Below are 7042 nucleotides of genomic sequence, written 5' to 3'. Positions count from 1 at the left end.
AGACATACTCGGGAGAGAACATGATTGGCCCCGCAAGGCTTATAATGAGGGGAGATAGAGGAAGTGAGTGAGTTGAGTTAGTTCCAGTTCCTCCTGGAAGTGAGGGAGTTCCTGTGCCTGTTTGCTGTAACCAAATAAACAGCTTCGCATCACACTTTCCATGTCCTGGGTGTTCTGTGGGGGTAAGTTCTTCTTGGAGACAAGAAGCCGGAGACGTCCAAAGACCGGGTATAAGGTAAGACACGGCCGGAGTTGGGACCGGGAACCCAACAAGGCCCAACAATCTATCCAACACCACCTCGCTTGATTAATTTCATTTTTTAGATTTGGGGACATTATAAGATTGTTGGGACTAAAATTGTCCAATTTACAATAAAAGCAACTGAGGTAGAGCTCAGCCAATGGCATTTCATTAAAGGGTACATGATCACCTCTAGTGGACCTTAATTCTTCCTCATGTCCTCAGGTGTTTCCTTCTTCCAGGACCTTGTATTTTTAGAGTTTGATACCTAGACATTCTAGAGTGGTTATAAAAGCACAGAATAATTCTATTGATTTACATATGAAGCATAAACTAAAAGCAAAAATGATATGTGAGCAGGATCACAGGTTGGGTGAAACAAGGAATATCTCTAATGACTAGGTGGTCATGAGATAATCGCTTGCTTATGTTGGGTAAGAAACAGAGATCCAGAGGCATAAAAAAAAAATCAGGCACTTTCCACATAATTTAGTCACCTCTGTCACATGGGTCTTGGTCAGCATGACTAAGAAAAAGAAGGGTGGGGGGGCCCCTAGTTAGCTTCCTATGATTAAACAAGCAAACTGACAATCTGCAGCTCACAGCTCTGGGGTCTAATATATAGAATTTATAATCTCCATCCCTATAGAATCAGATCAAATTGATACTTATTGGGATAGAGGTCCAAATAAATTATTTCTCACAAGATTTTATGATCAGAGACTAGTGTGATCATAAGTAAGTGGTTAGTGTTATGTTTAGATAGATGATAGAAAATTATATGCAAACATTTTTCAAAGATAAACATATTTGCCATTATGCTACAAAGATCTATTGTCAAAATATAGTTCTTTAAGGATCTCAACAAAATAAAGAGTTTCAGGATTTCTTAAAAATTTTTCCAGTAAAGATTTGGAATACCATTGTGTCTTGGCAAAGCTTAGTAAATGAAAAATTTTCTCTTGATAATAATTCATTACAAGGCCTTCTTATTGTTGCTTTTTTTAAAAAAAATCTAATTTTCTTAAACTTTATACAGTTATTGAAATGACTTTTGTCTAAGATCAAACATGTTGCTTGTTATGGTTTTTAACTTTCAAGGCTATAAATATGGAAATTTGATTTGACTAATTATATCATTTGACATTAAATTTACTCTTTAAAAATGACTAATTTTATCATTGATAATGATATTTTTGGCACTTTGATGAATATCACCATAATTTGGACTAAGTCAATATTTATAATAATATATGTAGTTTTGTTAAAAGCATATATTCTACAATTGGTAATTCAAAAGTGCTCAGGGCATCAATTATATTTTGTCATGAAGAAATATATAACACTAAGTGTTTTCAGCACAATGAAGAAAGACATTTTAGAATCATAATTGTGGAAATGAAAATGATTTTCTTCTGCCTTAATGGTTTTAATTGCAGGATTCAATAGATTCTCACTGATCCTTTATTTAGGATTTTGTCATACCATGTCTCTTTCATGACCCTTTATGGCATCTAGCTCAAGTCTACTTGGGCAGAGTTGCAGTAATGTCACCCAGTTGGCTTCTTTCCCTCATTCCCAATGCATGCAGCTTTACTAACTACTCCATAACCACAATTAATGACTAGATTTCTCACTATTACTATGAATTAACTGGGCATATATATGAAGCATAAACCAAACAGAGATGCAGTGTGGATAGAGGGCTAAAGTCAGGATGATTTTAGAATGGATTCAAGTTCCTGATTCAAAGAAGCTGTTACCTTGTGCGAGCCATGGAACTTCTCAGTGCCCCAGGCACATTTCTAAAAGCATAAATGTCGATGCAGGTGCAGAACTGCATCAGTAGATTGAGCTTTCTCAAAGAATGAACTACATAACTGATGAAATCATAGGTCAGAATCCTTTCTTTTTACTTCCCCATAGTAATGCCCCCCTCGACTGTCCCCATCTACTGGATATTGTTTTACACAAGTAGTTAAGAGATTACTTTTATCAGCATATTTGGGAATGTGTTTATATAGAGCATTATTTACATGTGCAAAACATTGTGGTGTAGTAGAAAGAACATTAACTCTGGAGTTATGGAACTTAGCTTGAATAACATCATCTCTGATAACTTACTATATTTTTTACTCTAAGTTAGTCACCTAACCTCTTGAGCCTGTTTCCTCTTCTGTAAAAGGAGGGCATTTAACTACATGGCAACTTAGGTTTCCTTGAGATGTAAAATCTAATTACTCTTCAGTTCACATCAAAATGGCATTAAAGGACAATCTCATTCAAGGAGAAATAGATGAGGGAGGGAGTGGATAAAGAGATGGAGGAAAAAAAAGAGGAAATGCATATAGGAAGATAAAGTCAGAATCTGAAAGTGCCTGGGTAGATGGGAAGAAAAAACCCTGCATATTGAGATGTCCTCTGGAGAGATTGAATACTGCACATTTCCCTAGATAACCTTCCTTGAAATGAACAGTACTCAGTGCCCAGATTTTTATTGTCAATGTGAAACAAAAATGGAGCATTTCTGGGGTGGGAAATACACAAATACAGGTGCAGCTCCACCAACACAGAATGTAGCTAATCCGTTGTTATTCCTGGCGAATAATTCCTTAGGCTATTCGATCAACCAAATACTGAATGGAGCATTTATTAAGGACCTAAAACGTGTCATACATTTCAGGTACCAAGATCATAAGAAAGGAGTCCTTGAGCTCAAGGAACTTACATTCTACCAGAGCTATAGGCACATGCAAAATACTTCCAAGTTGAAAGGGAAGAGTATCAGTTTAGTTTGACAAAAGTTGTAAATATCAAGGGAATGATTGGAATCCAGGTCTTCCTGACTCCAATTCCAATAATTTATTCACTTTGTGAGAAATGTTGGCAGTTTGGTTTCTACAGATTGTATAGGAACAATGGGTGTTTACATCCAGGAAGGTATACATTTGTAAAGAGGGGCCTCAGCTAGTCTGGCTCCGACCAGTTGGGGCATGGTCACTGACTTTTCATTAACACTCATGCTTAATGGGGTAGGTCAGAGGAGTTTTAACTCAGAAGGGCTGGAGCCAATCCCAGCTCTGAAAGGAGGAATGTTGCCAAAATCAAATGAAAGGAGCACAGAAAGGCCTTGCCTTTGTCTGATCCTTTGTAGTCTTTTTTGGGAGGCTACCCATTTATTCATTACAGAATAAATTAAAAATAAATGTAGTGAAAACCTTCCTGGCTTTCCAATAATATTATTTATTCCTAGACTGAGCATGTTTACAGCAACTCTACTTAAGGAGAAAGCAGAAAGTAAAAACAAAAGCAAAACAACCGCAACAACAACCAAACCAAACAAACATTTGCTTTGTTGCAGAAATACAGCTCTGTATTTCTCATGATCCTTGAGACACCAGCATTCATTTTCTAACATGCAGCCTGTGACTTTCAGTGAAAATTTCATTGTGATCATTGCATCTCACTCATATCACTATGCAGATTTTTGGCATGTTTTAAATCCTTCTTCAAAGTCTCATTTAGATGCCGTCTCCTCCATGAAGCTTCCCCTGATTCCTCCCAGCTGAATTTGATCTAACTCAGTGCCAAAGGGGAAAAAAACAGAGAGAAGAAAGGATTTAGTCAACTCATAACATGCTTGTAGCAAGAAGTTGACTTTTTCTTTTCGTTATCTCTACAGGCAGGCTGTAGAGACCCTTTTCATATTGAACAGCAAAAGACCTGGCTTCAAAAACCACCCTGACAGACAAATTTCTCCCCTACTTCCTTTCCCCTCATTTTTCTACCAATCTTCTCATTTCCCTCCTTTCCCCAGCCCCACACATACAAAACAGAAGCTTCTCTTTAATCCCAGTTCTCCCCAGGGGTTTTATGCTTGAATTCTACATTGCTACAAATCTGCTATGTGGGCCTCAATTTTAAACCAAAAATGTATTTTTAATCAATGAAGTTTACAGTGATCCAAGTACAATTTTGACCAAAGCAGGAAGAGTCCAGCACTCCCGGCAATGTCTTAGCAACATGCTAAGCATTTTAGCACTATTGATAGGCATATTCATTTAGTTGCACAGGATAGTTACAGAAATGGGTAGGAATGAAGTCAATAAAAAAACAATATTTTGGATTACTTCCGCTAAGAATGAAACATGCTGTATAAGTCAAAAGATATTGTTATTTCTTGCTTTAAAAGTATGAAAACAGAATTTCATGTTTGCCAAAGGAGTCTAAGGTGCTCAGAAATTCTCACTAAGGATCAAAGTCAGTCCTACACTCATGATGTCAGCCCTGCATTCAGTTCTGGGAAAGCAGTGACCACTACTCTTTAACGCATTAGGCAATGGATTGGTAAAAATCGTCATTTGTAGTTGTTTAATTTAGGGTTAGCAGAGGGGGAATATAAATTCTCTTCTTCTTTTAGAAAAATAGTTGGGGGAAAAGGGCCTTGAATTACATGTATGTAACACCGCTCCTCTGCTTTCCTAAAGGCTGAAGGCAGGGGAGGTAACATTTTATACCTGACCCAAGGTACACGTATGGTACAACATACGCATAAAGGAGATGAGGGTGGGGGTGGGGAAGCATCTAGATTCTTTGCCAATGGTTCCATCCCCCATCAGTGGTGTAACCTAAATTTTTGGGATGGTCCCTAGCACTTAAGCTCCATTTAGCCACTAACATTTGGATTTGATTTTATAAATGAATATTTACTTCAAAAGATATAATCACAAATATACAAACTTACTCTTTCAACATGTAGGGGGCATAACCCTCCTCTCCTCTTGCAATACCTCAGTCTCTGTGGAAGGGAAAGGGATTAGGCTCATAGTTCATCTCAGTTCTTATAGAGCATAGTCCCAGTTCTAAGCCAAAAATGCCACTTGGGTTCAGGTTCCAGGTCTTCTGGCAGTTCTGGGCTTTCTTGAAAGGCTGGCTGGCTGCAACATCCCTTCTTGAATCTCCAAGGTGCCCATAGCTCAATTCTGGATCTGGTGGGGATCATTGCCATGAGCACCAGAAAATGGGATGAATGACAAAGAACAGAAACAAACACCCCCAGGTACATTTCTCAGAGCCAAGGTAAAAGATAGAAAGTAGAGGAAGTCCTTTGACTCTTACTGGTTCAGGTCATGTTACCTGCTCTGTAGGTGAACTGTGATCTTTACCCTCTAAATGTATTAGGAAAAAGTGTGCAGGAAAGAGTTTGTAGGAAGGAAAAAAGAACTTGAGCCAGTGGTCTCAGTTTGGCCAGTTGTAAAGACACAGATCTTTCTGATATTCAGCTAATCAAGGGAGTGTACCCCCCATAAACATAGTAGGGGTATTCTGGACATGTCCAGGATAAACCCCTCAGGAACCCTTTATGTGAGGCAAGGAGGACATGCTCTAAAGGTACCTTACATACACAGATAGAATATAAATGTGGTTTTAGCAAAGATAAAACAAATTAAAGGACACAGGAAACACCTCCAAACCCTTAAAAATAATGTTGGAGTGATAAACAGCATTTCAAGAAACAAGCACATGTTCAATTTGTCTTTCCATAAAGTTTTTAGCCAAAAATTCCCTCTCAGATGTAATATCCCTATTGCTAACAATAGGATCAGTGATTTGTCCAATGTCTATAGCTGGCTAGTGACTCATTAAGATGCCATATTCCTGATATCAGTACTCTTTCAAGAATAACAAAATGATTTACTTTACTCTTTTCTCCAGTAACAGATGGTATTTGTTTTGTTTAACTCCATTGCATTTCTAGTTGTATTATTCTATTTATAGACTACTTTATTTTGTTTCTGAGGCAACAATGTATGCCTCTCTCTCTCACACACACACAAACACACACAGAGGCAAAATTGAATGTTTTTGATTTTTTTAATGATTTATTTTGTCATCTTTACTTGTATTTCATAGGACATTCCAAAGTTCCTTGGTCTTTTAGTCCCTTACCAGAAAGTCTTTTAAAGTGCTTTTATAAATTGTCATTTCTTTACAAACTATGAAATGTATTTTCTTCAATGATTTATCCTTTGCCTCTGCAGAAAGGTAATCTTTTTCAGTAACTAGAGTCTACAGTATATTTCATTCATTGTTGAATTGTTCAAATAAAACACAAAGCACTTCTAGTAGTAAACAATTATCATTGATGCTGAGTGAGAAGCGTAGAACCAGGAGAAATTTGTATGCAATTACAGACACAATGTATGTGTGATGACCAACTTTGATAGACTGGTCTTTTCTCAGTAATGCAGTGATATAAATCAACACCAAAAGACTCATGATGGAGAGAGATATCTACATCCAGAGAAAGAACTGAGTTTGAATCCAGATGGAAGCAAACTACCTGATCTTTTTCTTTTTCTTATTTGGTTTTATTTCCTCTTTACCATTTTTCATTCCATCTGATACAATCCATCTTTATAACCTGACTAATGTCTAATGTGAAAGTATTTACAGATCCTATACTTGACTGCATGCCGCCATGGGGGGAGGGGAGGGAGAGGAGACAGGGGGACAGAAAGTGAAACTCAAGGAATTGTGGAATTGAATGTTGTAAGCTAAAAGTAAACAAATTAATAAAAATAAACCAATTATCATTGAAATGAGAACAATTTAATGGTCTTGAATGATTACTGTCCTATGTAAATTCTGCATGATGTTGAACTGAAAGATGATGTTTTGAATGTACAATTGGGAAGGCAGCAAAATGTCACCTTTTGATTAGTTTCTAAGGAGAATGGCCTTGCAATTAGTGATTTTATGTTTGCCAGTGACTCATAAAACTACTGTTACCTGTTTCTT

This window comes from Petaurus breviceps, unplaced genomic scaffold (assembly GCF_028583685.1).
Source record: "Petaurus breviceps papuanus isolate PSGF00001 unplaced genomic scaffold, PetGlider_PUasm1.0 419, whole genome shotgun sequence".
Taxonomy (NCBI): Eukaryota; Metazoa; Chordata; class Mammalia; order Diprotodontia; family Petauridae; genus Petaurus; species Petaurus breviceps.
Note: the sequence above shows the minus strand (reverse complement) of the source record.